Source organism: Neomonachus schauinslandi, chromosome 1 (genome assembly GCF_002201575.2).
Source record: "Neomonachus schauinslandi chromosome 1, ASM220157v2, whole genome shotgun sequence".
NCBI lineage: Eukaryota > Metazoa > Chordata > Mammalia > Carnivora > Phocidae > Neomonachus > Neomonachus schauinslandi.
The window spans coordinates 100,646,150-100,662,995 of record NC_058403.1 but is presented as its reverse complement, the minus strand read 5'-3'; the positions used below and the strand labels follow the sequence as shown (position 1 = coordinate 100,662,995).

The window sequence follows — 16,846 nt, the reverse complement described above, 5'->3', positions numbered from 1 at the left end:
CCAATGTAGGGCTTGATGTGGGGCTCGATCCCAGGACTCCAGGATCATGACCTGAGCCGAAGGCAGACACTTAACGACTGAGCCACCCAGGCGCCCCAAACCCACAATTCAGTAAAAGAACTATATGCTTACTGTTTGTTTCTAAGGACTCTGTTTTCTTAGGAGCTAGAAGTCTGACCATGAAAAATTAAACGTTTATCTCATCCTATCTATCATCATTATATTTGATATGTGTTCAGAAACAGAAACCTTATTTCTAAGAAACAATCTGAGGCCAAAGAAGGTGAGTTACTGCAACACTGATCTGTCACAATCATACCTGCTGAGCACTTGCTCCCAGAGTTCTGTCAATGGAAATCTGTTTGATAGGCAGGCAGCTGGTCAATTGAGACACTTCCAATAGTATGTCCTAACAGTAGTTTTCTTTGCAAATTTATTTTTTTGATAACATTGAATATTTGCTCATAAAACTTTTTTGTTTTTGTTTATTATCTGTCCTTCCTCCTCTTTCTCATTCTTCTGGTTTGTTTTTTACTTCTTATTACACTGTTTGGAATGCTTCCGGTGATGAGTTCAGTGTTTTTCTTATTTTGGTGACCAACAACACTGTACTCTCATAGGCGTGATTTTTGTGACAGTAGTAATACGGTCTGTTGCTTTTTCACTGCCCTCAACTGAGCTGCTTCTGTGTCTCAGTTATTATTGCTTTTAGGCAAATGAGTAGAAATCTAGGCTGACTCCAAGGGTCATGGAAATAGACATAGCATTGTTGAGATGTTTTCTCTGTCAACCCTCAGATCTGGGGGCATTTCCCTACGGGGTTGGTTGGCATTCTAGGTCAGCTAGTTTCTGGCATAGGGAATTTAGGGGTAAGAGGAGGAGGCGGGAAAGGAAAGACAGGTGTTTATAGAGTTATGTCAAAACAGGTTGTTGCTTTTAGGCAATTAAATTACTCTAAATCTTATGATTTTGTACTTAAAATTGAGTTACTTAAATGATATACTAAAAGAAAAAAGTCTCATTGACCATTTAGCCAAGTGGATTTCTCATTCTCCTGGTAAGAACTGTGTAGACATATTATTACTGGCTTCATTCTCTTTCACCTGCTCCCAAGTGCATGGCTACCTTGCATGATTCTAGTGAAAAGTGGACAAGTGCTAAGCTCCAGGCCTGTTCTTTTAAATGGGTAACAATTGTTTGTTTACCAAGAATTTTATTGATTTTCAAGTAAATGTGAGAAGGCTAATGGCAACTGGGTATATTAAGAAAAATATTTTCAGCCGGCAGATTTTATAACCAATTTAACTATAGGTGTAAATTGGGTGAGATAAAATGTTCTTTTCCCTCTTGGAATAAATGTGGGCTTGTTGGTCAAGAATACCAGAGGGAATCTCCCAAGACCTAAGCATATTTAAATTAAGATTTCATAGTAGGTTGAATGGTGGATCCCAAAGAGATATGTCCACACCTTGGACCTTGTGAATGTGGCCTTATTTGGGAAAAGGGTCTTTGTAGCTGTAATTAAGTTATGAATCCCAGCAGAGGAGGTGCAGAGAAAAAATTCCCCGTAAAGCCTTTGGAGGGAATGCGGTCCAGCTAACACATTGATTTCAGACTTCTAGCCTCCAGAGCTATCAGAGAATACATTTGTTTTGTTTTAAGCCACCCGTGTTGTCATAGTTTGTTACACCAGCTCTAGAAAACAAATTCAGATCTCTTTAAAAACACTAGAATTTTGGGATGCCTGGGTGGCTCAGTCGGTTGAGCCTCTACGTTCAGCTCAGGTCATGATCTCAGGGTCCTGGGATCTAGTCCGCATTGGGCTCCTTGCTCAGCGGGGAGCCTGCTTCTCCCTCTGCCTGCAGCTCCCCCTGCTTGTGCTCGCTCTTTCTCTCTCTCACAAATAGATGAATACAATCTTTAAAAAAAACCCAAAAAACATGAGGGGCACCTGGGTGGCTCAGTCGTTAAGTGTCTGCCTTCGGCTCAGGTCATGATCCCAGGGTCCTGGGATTGAGCCCCGCATTGGGCTCCCTGCTCGGCGGGAAGCCTGCTTCTCCCTCTCCCACTCCCCCTGCTTGTGTTCCCTCTCTCGCCGGGTCTCTCTCTGTCAAATAAATGAATAAAATCTTTAAAAAAATAAAAAATACAGAAAAAACATCAGACTTTTATAATGTGAAATTCTCTTCAGAGAACAGAAAAAACGTTTATTAAGTACCACTGTGGCAGGCACTGGCTAGATGCTTAACTTAAGTGACTTCTATTTTAAGGATGAAAAAACTGGGGGCAAAAGTTTCACAGTGACCGAATGTGGAGCTGGGTAAGAATCTCACCGAGAGACTGGGTGTGGTGAGTAGTGATGAGCTCTGGCCCGGGATCACATCTGGGTTTAACCCTGGCCAAGTGACTCAACCGCTCTGACTCAGTTTCCTCAAGTGGGAATTAGGAATCATAACAGAACTTCATTCATAAGATTTCTGGGAAGATTAAAAAGTGTAAGGTATTTACAATAATACATATGAAGAGCTAAATGAATATTAACTATTATGATTACTACATAGTGTTTTATATACTACATTACTTACACTGCACACTCTATTAATATTACTAATCATTGCCTTAGCTATGAATACCAGGTATAGATTAAAGGAGCATGAGCTCATCTTTAAGACAAGGCATCTGAACTTTATCTGTTATTCAATTAGAGGCCACTTTTAGAGATATTCTTCTTTAGTATGTTTATTCAATTCTGGTGTGGCTGTCATCAAGGAGATAAAAAATACATCATTTTAAAGACAAGAAAACTAGGGGCACCTGGGTGGCTCAGTGGGGCGCCTGGGTGGCTCAGTTGTTAAGCGTCTGCCTTCGGCTCAGGTCATGATCCCAGGGTCCTGGGATGGAGCCCCACATCCAGCTCCCTGCTCTGCGGGAAGCCTGCTTCTCCCTCTCCCCTCCCCGACCCCCCCCCCCCCGGGTTGTGTTCCTGCTCTCACTATCTCTCTCTCTCTCTGTCAGATAAATAAATAAAATCTTTAAAAAAAAAATAAAGACAAGAAAACTGAAGTGCATTAACTTTTTGCACTTTGCTTATTGCCAAAAGCCAAAGCGGAAACAACAGTGGGATTCGGTCCTAGGATTCTCTCACTCTGAGCGTCATTTCTATTGCCACACTGGCCCTCCTATGAGACTGCTGTACAAATGCTAAGTGTCCCATGAGTGGTTTTGAAATAGTAAAATCAGGCCTCGTTATCAATAACTTTAAAGTAATATAGGAGCTTCCCAAACTATTTTAAAATGAAGACATTTTTGCCAACCATTTCAGAACCATAAATCTCTTAAAACATTGTGGCAAAGGGAAGGATTAAGAAACAATCAATTTAGAAGATAAGTCTATTTCTTTTTGTCTCCACCCCTACTCTTTTCCCCATTTCCCATAGATTTCATCAAAGCGGTCAGGCAATTAGTGGTAATCTAGGTTTTTTTTTTTTTTTTTTCATTTTACTTCCTTTTCTTACTTTCTTAAAAATAAAAGAAACAGAATGAAAATGAAGGTCCTATTATAAGCACGGATCATCCTCACTTTCACTGCTAACATATTTGAAAGAAAAATGTTTTCATTTTATCATATTTCTCAATTTGTCCCAACCAGTTAATTAAATACTTATTAAAACATTTATACTCTCTTGAATCAAAGGTCTTCCAGGATAAGATGCCACTCCATTTAAATAAAAGATGAAGGATGCTGAAACAGAAGACGCCTTTAACCAGCAGACCCATAAATAAGAAAGGAGCTGGCATTATGCAGTCCTGACCCTGGCACTCGTACTGGGCTTGGCCAGAGGTTCTTAACCTGCAGGCCAAGCACTCGGTGGTGGTGCACATCTAGAAACCCCTTGAGATGTTAGCAAATTTTGCATAAACCTTTTTCTGCACACACGTCAAAGGAGCCTGTGATGTCTGTAAGCTAAGCTGTTTCAAGGCCTCATTGCTAAAGCTAATTGCCACATTTTATTCCTTTGTATCATCTTAAATGTCATTATAATATCAAGGATATAATGTTTGTTGGTTGATTAAGTGAGAACCAGAAGACCCATGTTGTTGAAGATGTCATCTTGTCATCAAAAGGGTCAGATTTCTAAAAGTGAGACTCCATGATATAATCAGAAGAATTTACCTGCCGAGGAGGGTCCAGAGCCGGGTTCTTGTCCTTGTGCCTCTGTGGAATGATCCTGTGTGGGTTACTCCTCTTCTCTGGGTTGCTGTTTCTTCATCTGTGAAATAAAGATTTGAATTAACCCAAAGTTGCCTTCAAACTTCAAAACAATTCTGTTCCATGTAAAAGATTATTCAATCTCTTAAATGGATATCTCCCACAAAATTCTAGAATGTATTACAAAAACAAGGTATGACAAGCTAGCCATATTTTTAAAATTGTTTTCAGAGAAAGTTACAGTTTGAAAACATGCCATTGGCTAGTCACTTCCGAATGTCCCTGGGGGACTATGAGGTGCCACGTTACCGTCTATAGCAGGGTTGAGGGGACGCCCCAAGTGGGACAGAGACAAGGCTAAGGGTCTTGCACTTCATTTCTATCAGAACAGCCAGCTTTTAATCTGCTTTATATGGTGGGTTTTACGTGAGATGTTGTTTGTAGAAAATGTTGTGTTTTTTTTGAAAATGTTTTTTGATTTTAATTAGTCTCTTTTGATATCCATGGTGGGGAGAAAAAGGAAAAAGAGATTAGGTTAATCTTTTTTTAATCTGTTTAAAAATCTGTTTTTGAAAAGGCACTGGAAACAGTCAGAAGCCCTAAGGCTTTTTCCTATTTTGACATTTATTAGCTGTGTCACATTAGGCAAGTCAGATAGTCTTTCTGAATTTTTGTCCTCACATATAATGATAATAGTATCTGATTAACAGGGTGGTTGTAAGAATCAAATGAAATGTTTGTGCAAGTGCTTCGTAATTGGTAAAGCATCATCAAGTCAGGGAGTGGGTCTTTAGTGGTGAGGCCCACAGGTCTGCATTTTGTCCTGACCATGGTAGCATTTTTGTCCATCTGAATTAAATCATAGAAATTATGCATGATCAAATTTACAGATAAGCCCAAGTTATGGGGTGGAGTTATAAAAGACTTAGCAGGTTACAGGGTTCCAAGTATGGTAAAACTTAGGAGGAAATATAAAATCTTGTTCTTCAATTCAAAAAGTTAACTGTCCAAGGGTCAGATGGGAGAAAATGTGGCCAATGATCAGTTCAAGTAAAAAAGACTAAAGAATTTAATTTGACTTCAAGTTCATTATGAGCTGTTAGTGTTGTGAAATGTTGGGCAAATAAATAAGTGATGTAATTGTCTCAGTCCATTTGGGCTGTTATAACAGAATACCACAAACTGGGTAGCTTATAAGCAATAGTAATTTATTTCTTGCAGTTCTGGAGACTAAGAAGTCCAAGATCAAGGTGACAGCGTCACTATCATTCTGGTGAAGGCCCTCTTCCTGGCTCATAGCTGGCACCCTCTACTGTGTCCTCGCATGGTGGAAGGGGCAAGAGATCGCTTTGGAGCCTCTTTATAAGAACACTAATCCCATTCATAGGGGGCTCCATCTTCATCACCTAAGCACCTCCTGAAGACCCCCACCTCTTTCTAATCCCTTTGGGGGCTCAGATTCAACATGGATTTTGGGAGGATGCATTCAGACCACAGTGCCAGTATTCTTCTGTATTTATAGGAGTACCATGCCACAGGTGACAAAAGGGGGCTACAGCCCTTGGCTTTGATTAGCATCCTTCTTCCAGCTGTTAAAAACAGTTACTCCAGCAGGTTGAGAGCACATCCAAAGGAAGTTAAATAGGGAAAAGTCTGGAAGGTTTTCTTTTTTTTTTTTTTAATTAACATATAATGTATTATTTGTCTCAGAGGTACAGGTCTGTGATTCATCAGTCTTACACGATTCACAGCGCTCACCATAGCACACACCCTCCCCAGTATCCATCACCCAGCCACTCCATCCCTCCCACCCCCCTCCCCTCCAGCAACCCTCAGTTTGTTTCCTGAGATGAAGAGTCTCTTATGGTTGGTCTCCCAAGTCTGGAAGGTTTTCAAGGGCAATGTTGAGAGAAGATTTGAGGAGAGAAACGTGTCATGGAGGTCTTAAAAGATCTGAAAGCTTTTAAATGATGTTACAGGCAGTCATGGAGGTGAAGGTTTGGAATTTATTGTTTTCAGAGGTGAATCTCAGGGAAAACTTTAAATAATAAGAGCTATCTAAAGGGAAAGCGATTGCCTAGTTTTAGTAGTGAGATTTCCATTAGGGAAACTGTTCAAGCAGAGACTGGACCACACCTCCCGAGGGTTGCTATCAATCAGCAGGAAGGCTTTAAGAAGAAATTACTAAGATTTCATCAAATCTGAGATCCTATTTCTACAACAGAATTCAATATCTCACTGGAGAATGATTCGCTTCACTAAATTTCGGGGGGCTGTAATAAAAGTGTGGATTTTGAAATTGGCAAACTGGAGTGATATTCAGGATGCTGTTTAACCTCTGGGGACATCAGTTATGTGGTCAGTGACAGAGATGATTATTTCTGTGTCGCTGTAAAGATGATACAGCACAACATTGGTGAAGGATGCTTAATGGTGCCTGGTCCTAGTAAAGGGCTCAGAGAGTAAAGTTTATCACAATTATATTTTGTTCCTCTTATTTTCTACATGCATTTTATTTCTTCTCCTAAGAGATTCCTTTCAGGTGACCACTGAACCCTTTAGAGACATATGGTGTAAGTGGGTAAAATGGTGACTTCCGTGAGCCTAGGAGAAAGCATTCACTCCAAAGGTCATAGGGGTACCATATCACCTCTTTTGTGTTTGCATCAAATGTTTGTTTTCTCCTAAATGGAGGAAACCTGTGGAACAACTTCTTTGTCCTAAAGTATAACCTGATTTTCCTGCCCATCAAAACCAGAACTAGGCCAACCTGATTGATTTTTTTTCTTTGCTGAAAATTTTAGGCAATAAAACATCTTATTAAAAATTTAAGGACCAAGATCTCCCTTGTGGAGTAGAGGAAGTATCTAGAGCCTTGAGGAATAAAAAGAGTTGGTAACTGAAGAATTGGGGTCAGTTAGGTCTTCCTTCTAGGCCTAGTTTTTTTCCATCAATAGAGTGATCCTAAGCTAATTTTACTTAAAAATGACTTCCCAGTTGATGAGTTAGTAAAGGAGAAGCAGTTTACTATTCTTAGGGGAAGACGAAAGCCATGAGATTCCTCTGTGGTTGGGAGAGAGACCATGTGAATTCTGTTTGCCAGAAGCAGAGGGAAGAAGTGAGGATGCTGGGTTTCCATATGTTGGTCACAGGTTGGCGTTTGGTCTCATTCAGAAGGTGATAAGGAGTTGTCTGTGAGGAGGCGCTATGATAATTCTGACCAAAGGTCTCACACAAAATGAGGATTATTCAATTTTCAAAAGAAATGAAAAGGATACTATAACACTTGTAGGTTTAGATAAGACTCCACTTCAAATAATTTTTTTTCCACTTTTCTTTCTTCTGCATCAGTGAACACTTATTGATGCCTAAGGTGCATGACATTTTATGAGGCACGAGTGTGTTCCAGAATGGGGATGAGCTGGTACTTGGGCTATCTACAGGGGAGGGTGAGAGCACTAGAGGCTATTATTGCTCCAGAAAAGTTGCTTTGGACATGCCATCTTGAGCTTGTTTCCTCCTTTCTTTTTCTAGTCTGTTTAATTTTCTTGTTCAATATCCTACTTATATTAATTCCCAAATTCTCTTTTTAATCTTTTTGGAGAGCTTGAACTCAAAATAACACCTTTAGCTTGGAATTCCTAATTGACATCCTTTGATCTTACAATGCAGCTGAAAGAGCAGAGATGCAATATTTGAATAGCAAACTGTCCCCCAGGAAATTGCCATTCTATATTGGTAATAATAGCAGATAGTATTTATTGAACAACTTTTGTCCCAGAACTTTGCTAACCACTTTGTATGTTTACCTTATGTAGTTCACTTAATAACACTATAGTGGAGGCACTATTTCTATAACCATTTCACAAATAAGGAAACTGACACATTGGGGAATTTATTTTATTTTATTTATTTTTTAAAGATTATTTGAGAGAGCAAGAGAGAGAGAGAATGCAAGCCAGGGGGTGGGGGGAACAGAGAGAGAGGGAGAAGCAGACTCCCCGCTGAATGTGGAGCCCAAGGCAGGGCTTGATCCCAGGACCCTGAGATCATGATCTGAGGCAAAATCACTGGACACTCAACTGACTGAGCTACCCAGGCGCCCCTGACATTGGGAATTTAAAAGCTGACCCAGAGTGTCACAACTAATGTAGAGTACACAACTCTTAACCACTCTGCCAGACTGCCTATCTATGCAAAGAGCTTTGATCTTAACCTGGCAAATCATTAATCTACCCACCCATCCATCCACTCAAATATTCATCAAACATGTGCTAGAGAGGGGCGCCTGGGAGTCTACTTGAGATTCTCTCCCTCCCTTTCACTCTGACCCCACCCCATGCTCCTCTCTCTCTCTCTCTCTTTCTCTCTCAAATAAATAAAGAAATCCTTAATTTAAAAAAATGTACTAGAGATGTAAACTATGACTAAGACTGACGTGGGCACTCTCCTCTAGCCACTTTCTAGACAGGAGAAAGGACAGTTACACTAGCATCCCCACACAGTGTGACAGCACTATGACAGGGAAGGGGGCAGGGAAGGAGGCTTGAACCCAGTCTGGAAGGCGGTGTCAGGACAGGCAGGTGGAAAAGTTCTTATCCTCATCACTGTGTGCTTCAACTTTTGTAGCAAAAGGCATATAATGTAACCTCTACAAAGAAAGGTGTTTGAAACAAGGTCTTCCTCTATGTTGTTCCCCCAGCACCTGGCACATAGTGACTGCTCAATTAACATCTGTAGAATAAATGAATTAGAATTCTAATACTCCATAATAACCCCATTATAACGGGGAATCTTTTGACTTATTTCTAACTGGACTCTGAACCTGCTTAAATGTTTCTCCTCTAAGCCTGAAATAAATGCTCTTTTTTTTTTTTTAACTTAAAAACATCAAGTCCCTGATCCCTTTTAAGCCATTTTCTAAAAGCTCTATTCCAGGAGAACTGCCACATCCATTGTCTTTTCCTAGAACAATGTGTCCTCTGGTGTCTTTTAAAACAGGGGCCTTGGGGTGCCTGGGTGGCTCAGTCGTTAAGCGTCTGCCTTCGGCTTAGGTCATGGTCCCAGGGTCCTGGGGTCGAGCCCCACATCAAGCCCCACATCAGGCTCCCTGCTCAGCGGGAAGCCTGCTTCTCCCTCTCCCACTCCCCCTGTTTGTGTTCCCTCTCTCACTGTGTCTCTCTGTCAAATAAATAAATAAAAATCTTTAAAACAGGGGCCTTGAGTAGAGATTCTGGGACAGTCCAGGAAAGTGGAGACTCTGGTTGCTTCCCCCCCTCCTTTTTCGGGTGATCTGTGGGATTCCATGCTCTGTTCTCTAGTTCTGAAAGCTCCGTTCTCCCTTCACCTTTCCAAGATGACCTGGAAAGTTTTCTTCCCCTCATCCTCTCCCCAACCCTCTCACTCTTCAAAAAAGATGTAAACTTTGAGAAAGCAGTTCTTAATTATTTACCACACGGTCCTCCGGCAGACCACAAGAATCCAGGGCAAAGCAAGAGAGAAAGGCAAAAGAAAACTGAAACCCCAGGCTAATGATTTTGAAACCTCAACAAGAATTTTTGTTATCATAAGGTGGTGTTTTATTTAGGTTATGGTTCTTTGGAGCAGGTGTTAAACTATGTCTTCCTTGGGGCTGCGTTAAGACTCGTATTTTCCTTAATGAGACAGCGCAAATCCAAGGGAGCAAAATAATGCTGATGGGAAGGGGACACCGAGACTCCTGAGGGGAGAAGTTCACTTGGAGCTAGTCATCCTCACGGTCCATCTCAGAGACACGGGGCCAGGTTTGTACACGATCTTTACATTATCTAATTACATAATTTTACTTCCTAGCATGATGCCACAGTTTAAAACTATACCTCATTCCCTTCCCTGCTTAATTTTTTCTCCAGAGTCCTTATCTCCTATCATACACTGTAATTCACTTAATAATAACAATAATAATAATAATAATAATTTTTTAAATCATTCTTTAAATGGCTGATGTCCCCTCTAGAATTGAAGCTCCTCAAAGGAGCTTATTTTATTACTCATTCAGGGCCTAGAGTTGTTCTGGCACAAGACAGGTGCACAATAAATATCTATTGGATAAATGAATTATTAATCCTGATCAAAGCAATATTAATAAATAATAACTGTGATCAAGTTCTTTTTTACGTGTATTTAATCTACAGACAACCGATTGGACCTTTAAAATTATTTTGTATAAATCTTCTGATTGGATAAAATATGACAATAGGACCTTTACAAAAGCTTTGATGGTCAAAAGCCAAACGGAACCCATTTTCATCAGCATGGTATGCTCTTCGAAACATGTACATGGAAGGATAAGCCTGTGCTGATGAGAATAGAAACTCTTGTATTTTCCTGATCCAGGCAGACTTACTTGAATCCCTAAAGCTAAGGGTATGGTTAGGCTCATTGTACTCATAACTGTTGCTAGCGGCAAGTTTAGCTGCTGCTTACCAGACCCATGGAACTCAGAGACTCACTAATTTTATATTCTTATTTCTGGACAAAGCACTATCATCCAATTCCATGTTTCTTGCTACAGGATCAGGCAGTTTATGGGAACTCAAACCATTAAGGTGACTAGAGGAGTATATGCATTATTTGAGAGCTCCTCTTGTATTGGAGACCGTCGTAATCACAGGAGATGCTTTCTAGCAGCGCCGTATCGGTGTAGTCTGAAGGCCATAGTGGCGGCTCCAGCTCTTCCTTCCCCCCCCCCGCAAGACTCCTACTCCGGGGGCCAATCTAGTGGGAGTGAAACTGGGCTAATCTGAGCGGCAAAGTTCCCTTTTGGTTGAGATTTAAGTAACCTTCTCTCACGCAGTGTGACCTCTTTCAACAACTGGTCTGAAGAACTGATAAAGGACTAGAGCTATCTAGAAGTGGGAGGAACAGCTGTCCTCACTGGGCTTAAATTAATATGGCAACTTGGCGAGTCCAAAAAGATAGGGCATTTACAAGCCGATACTCTATAAGACTACATTAACGACACTTGACTACTTTCCTTCTTTCTTTCTTTCTTTCTTTACTTATTTGAGAGAGAGAGAGTTCATGCCGGGGCAGGGGGGCATTGGGGGCAGAGGAAGAGACGATCTTAAGCAGCCTCCACGCCCAGCACAAGCCCAACCCGGGGCTTGATCTCACGACCCTGAGATCATGACCTGAGCCGAAATCAAGAGTGGGCTGCTTAACCGACTGAGCCACCCAGGCGCCCCTACATTTGACTGATTTCTAAACAGAGGAAAGTTTGGGTGGGTGTGTAAACATGTGCAAATCACATAGCTATGTAACACCTGTGCCACTCTTGATTATTTCATATATTTCAATGTGGCCTTGGGGGAAAAGCCTCATGTAGGGATACCTGGGTGGCTCAGTCAGTTAGGCATCTGCTTGTGGCTCAGGATCCTGGGATCAAGTCCTGTGTCGGGCTCCTTGCTTGGTGGGGAGCCTACTCCTCCCTCTGTCTGCCACTCCCCCTGCTTGTGCTCTCTCTCTCTCTCTGACAAATGAATAAATAAAACCTTAAAAATTTTTTTTTTTTTTAAAAAGCCTCATGTAAACTATTGGTCTAGTGGTATATGGGGATTCATGAACTCCAAGTTCTAAATCCACCTGTTTTTTTTTTTTTTGGCCAATTTATTTTTAAAAACCAGCTTTATTGAGATATAATTCAGACATTTCAAGTACACAATTCAGTGGTCTTTAGTATACTCACAGTGATAGAAACATCACCAGTCAACTTTAGCCCATTTTCATCACCCCAACAAGACACTTGTATCTTTTAGTAGTCACTCCCCATTCCTCCCCAACTCCACCCTTTCTGTCTCTATAGGTTTGCCTATTGTGGATCTGTTATATACATGGAATCATATAATATATGGTCTCCTTCCATTTAGCATGATCTTTTCAAGGTTCATCCATGTTGTAGCAAGTATCAGTACTTCATTCCTTTTTGTTGCTGAATAATATTCCATTTTTCTATTCTGTATCACATTTTATCTCTCCTTTTATCAGTTTTGACCACTTAGATTGCTTTCACTGTTTGGCTATTATGAGTAATGCTGCTGTGAACATTTGTGTACAAGTCATACATTTGTGTACATGGACATACATTCTCATTCTCTTGGATATATAGCTAGAAGTGGGATGGCTGGGTTATATGGTAACTCTGTTCAACTTTTTTTTTTTTTAATTTATTTAGTTGAGAGAGAGAGAGAGAGAGAAAGAGAGAGTGCGTGTGAGCAGGGGGAGGGGGAGAGGTAGAGGGGGAGAGTCTCAAGCAGACTCCCTGCTGAGCTTGGAGACCGATTCGGGCTCCATCCCAGGACCCTGAGTTCATGACCTGAGCTGAAATCGAGTCAGATGCTTAACTGACTGAGCCACCCAGGCGCCCCCGCCACAGCAACTCACCATCTTATATTCCCACCACCAATGTATGATGATCCCAATTTCTCTACCTCCTTTCCAACAGTGTTATTATCTGTCTTTTTTATTATGGTCATTTTGTTTGGTGTGAAATGGTATCTTATGCTTTTGATCTTCATTTCCTTAATGACTACTGATAGTAAGTATTTTTTCATGTGTTGATTGGCCCTGTGTACATCTTCTTTGGAGAAATGGCTCTTCGATTCCCTTGCCCATTTCTGAATGGCTTGTCTTTTAGATGTTGAACTTTTCTTCATATGCCTTAAGAATGGGGGTAGTTGGAGGAAGAGCCTGAGACCTCTTGCCTGCTCCTGCCTAGATGAAAGCTTCTACAACACAAAATGGGTGGTAAGATGCCAGTGGCCTGCTTTTCCCAGGGTTATACCATAGCCCTAGACTGGGATCTAGGTTGAGAGGGAGCCCTGTGTTCTTGGCTGCAGGCCCCAGGAATGGAGCACCATCCCCTAGCTGGAAGGGGGCAGGGAAGTGGGTTGTGGCTGAAATGCCTCACACTCCTGCTGTTCTTACTGAATTGCAGTAGTTTATCTTGAGTAAAGTTTTCTTCATTTGTTGTCTTTCCTCAGAACAATTTCCAGAGATGAACTAGTTCATCTGTAATTTTCACCAGTGGTTGTTTTGCTACAGAGTGGGTTCATGGAGTTCCTTACACAACCATTCTGGAAGTTGAGTTCCTTTTGAATAACTTTTAATGCAAATGTTGCATCTCTTATACTTGGTGGTAAAAGAGTTTATGCTGACATAGTAGATAGGTAATTATGAAGGACAGTTTTTACAAAAGTAAATTTTGTAAATTTATTAACAGTGGATGAAGAGAACTGATTGAAGTTGAGGCCTGGTTGACTTTTAACTTTATATCCAGTCAAATTCTAGAATGCTCATGCATTTGATTTGACAAACTATTCTTAATTTATTGTTATTAAATGGCTGAATAGAAATATTTGAATAATGAGGGTGACAGGGCATTTCATATGAGAGATTATTGCTCTAGTAATCTATGTACAAAGCCATCAAAGCCCTGACAGTTATCAAAATGATCCCTGTTTTTGAAAGCACAGGAATAATTAAAATGTGAAAATCAAGTTACTAAAACCTCATTAGTTTTATGCATTAATCTAAAAAGTTCACAGGCAAAAATGACCATATATTTTTAATTAATTCAAAAGAACGACCACACCACTACGTCTTTTAGAAAAACAACTTTCCCAATTTCCCTGATGAACCGGTTTGTAGTTTTAGGGCTAAGATTTACATTTAACAATTCCTCAAATTCTTTATTGAATCAGGAGCTGAACTCATCTATGTTAATTGCCAACCAGTCGAATGTCACTTTAGTTGAAACAGACATAGAACCTCTGCTCATATCTAAAACCCTCTCTTTCCATTCCTTTCCATTCCGTGGCAAAGTTAACTATTCCTTTCTCCTGGGGTTTAGAAGTCTGGTTACTTATGAATGATCACATAAGCATCTTTGAGAAAATACATACTGCTTCATAATCATGAGAAAATGTTAAAATGTATTCCTTGTTGGAAATTCTTCCCTTTTTGGGCAGTTGACTTGTGTGTACTATCGCCTAAAGTAGCTTTAGGGGCTAAAAGTATTATATAAGAACATAACACTAGAATATTTAAGAATGAAACCAAGCACCTCCCAAAGATATTTCCCTGAATAGTTACTGAACTACACAAAGATAAATACTAAAGTAATTCACAAAGTAATTTTCTCTTCTTGGGCTGGGAAAGTTTCGATAATAAAGTTTGGCTTCTGTTGAGTGAAACCTCTTAGTTTCTAACTATGTTAGAAAGGCAACTGTGTTACCAAGGCAAATGGAAAAACCCATTCAATTCTTAAAATTTTAATGCAGTTAAATAATAAACTGATAAATTGCATTAAAGCTAGGATTAATTTTTCCCCTATAGAGACAGGAATTCCAACCTACTAAAGCTACTTTAGCGTTCAAGCATATATTTTGGAAGATGCTTACCTCCCGGTTGGGTGTATCTCCCTGCGGCTTAGGTGAGCACCCAGGCTTTGGCTCCTCCCCAGCTGCTGCGAGCTTCCCACTGCGCCGGGCGCCTCAGAGCCTCCTGGAGTTAGGTGTTCGGCCCCGCCCTCTGCACTATTGCTAAAACTCCAATTCTGCCAGACCGATTCCGGTGATTAATTATTGACAAAAGGAAAACACTCCCGCGCAAACTTGTGTCCAACCGCACTGCTCCCAGCGATTGCTTCCAGAGGAGAATGCCGGCTGCACCACTCCCCTCCCCCCTTTGCTCTACGGTCCCAACTTCCCACACGCTGCCACTCTCTGTCCTGGGCGATCAGGCTCGTCCTCGGAGGAATGCAGCCCAGCGACTTCTACATTTTTTAAATTTGGTTTTCTGCAGCTCGTTAGCACTTCTCCGGGGACCAGCCTCTCAGGAGGGGGCGCTTTCCGGATGCAGGGGAAGCCGGGGCTCTGAGAGCAACCGAGGAGGCGAAGGCGTCGCTGTCACCTCCGGCTGCTGCAGTAAAACCCCGAGCCGCGGCGGGGATGGGGAGGAGGGGATAGGGAGGTGTCCTCCCCCTCTTTTGGGCTGGGAGCCCCGACACGACCAGAGGGGCACGTCCTTCGGTAGTGGTGGTGGGGGCGGGCAGATAAACGGGAGGCGCGAGGTGGGAGTTTGGGGCTTTAGCGGGAGCCAGCGTTAACCCGCCCAGGGGAAGCCTGCGCCCCGCATCCATCCATCTGCAGACTTGGGCAAGGGGGCGAAGCTCGGCGGATGCTGAGCAGGACTGCGGTGTGAAACTCGGCAGCAGGCTGCGAAGTGAGCCCAGGGCTCCGGGCCGGGGCGGCAGTCGGCCGAGCAGGCATCCCCCTGCATTTGTTTGTCAAAAATCGAAGAAAGTAAACCCGTTTAGCGTCGGCAGCTGATTTTGGTGCCTTCGAACGCGCAAAAACGCCTCTCCCCGCCCCACTCCCTCCATCCTGCCCCCTTCCCTCCGCCCCTTGGCTGGGAGGTTAATCGTTGAAAAACTGGGCTCCCCCGGGGAAACAGACGGAAGGATCGTGCCCGGGGAACTTGTGTGTGCTCACTCACAAGTGGAGAGAATTAATCCGGGCCCGGACTGCGGCAGGAAAGCAAACTGGGGAGAGCGGGCTGGGAGGCGGCTCGGCTGTGCAGACCCGCGCGGCGCGGGCTCCCGCGGTTCCGGGGCCGGCGTGCCCAGCGCCCGCGCTCCGCTCTCAACGATCTTCCCGAGGAGGCGCGGGACCGCGAAGAGCATCTTCCCTGGAAACCCGCATCCAGAACACCATCGATCCCTTCTCTACCGAGCGCAGGATGTTGGCTGCGAGCGCAGAGGCCCTTGAGGATCCCGGCCCCGATATCTCCGCCACCGACACTCTCTGCGCAAGACCCAGGGGCGCCCGGGGCCCAGAGCTTCTTGTGATTAATGAGCATTTGGGCAACTGCCAGTCAGCCCCCACTGCTGAAGGAGGAGGCACTGCACATGCTCGGCCAGGGCTGATGGTGCTGAAGCGCGAATTTGAGCTGCGGGCAGGTTTCTGCTCGTTTTCACCGCACTCTTCCAGCAGGTTCCAAGCTGCGGGTGCCACGAAGAGGGAGACTTACGTTATTGAGAGGGATTTTCTCCTCGCAGGAGGGGGTGCGTCCCCAAAGGAAGCTGAAGGTGGTTGGGGCCAGGGAAGGGAGCCACTAGGAACGGAGGAGCAATTTGAAGCCTGTACTGGCCAGTTTTTACATCGTTATCTTTTCCTTCTCTGAAACTGTATCTAAATATGAGCAACCACGCCTAGCATTTTTCATTTCATTATCACTTTGTGTTGTTCACATTCCTTATCTCGCTGCCTCTCCTGACACACCTTGTAATTTCGGCAGAGCAAGTAAGACCACACCATTGAGGCGTGGAAATAGATGAGGAGATAGAAAACCTGAAAAGTGACTTGTCCAGGGTCACCAAGCCCGTTGGGTGGTAGGACCAGTACTATTACACTAGTTTTTAGGTCTCGTTCTTCATTATCTCGTTCTCTTACTGGACCTTGCCAATCACCATGTGATTGTACATTGGTGGAACTACAGAAACAGGCCCCTTTTCTCTGTGCCAGAGATTTGTGAAATGGATAGAAGACCTTGCAATTACTTCAACTGGCGGTTGGGAGAAAGGGGTACATTTGGCAG

At 42.7% G+C, this 16,846-nt stretch overlaps 1 non-coding gene across 2 annotated transcripts in view; it reads right to left on the bottom strand.

The window, feature by feature from the left end:
* Positions 1-16,396, bottom strand: part of LOC110591770 — a 29,734-nt gene extending 13,338 nt beyond the window's left edge. For both annotated transcript variants that reach the window (XR_006541061.1, XR_002481052.2), the window contains exons 1-3: positions 15,746-16,396; positions 14,650-15,523; positions 4,175-4,271 (exon numbers count right to left, since the gene is read on the bottom strand). This is a non-coding gene — a transcript (uncharacterized LOC110591770). The remainder of the gene's footprint in view (positions 1-4,174; positions 4,272-14,649; positions 15,524-15,745) is intronic.
* Between the last annotated feature and the right edge of the window lie 450 nt (positions 16,397-16,846).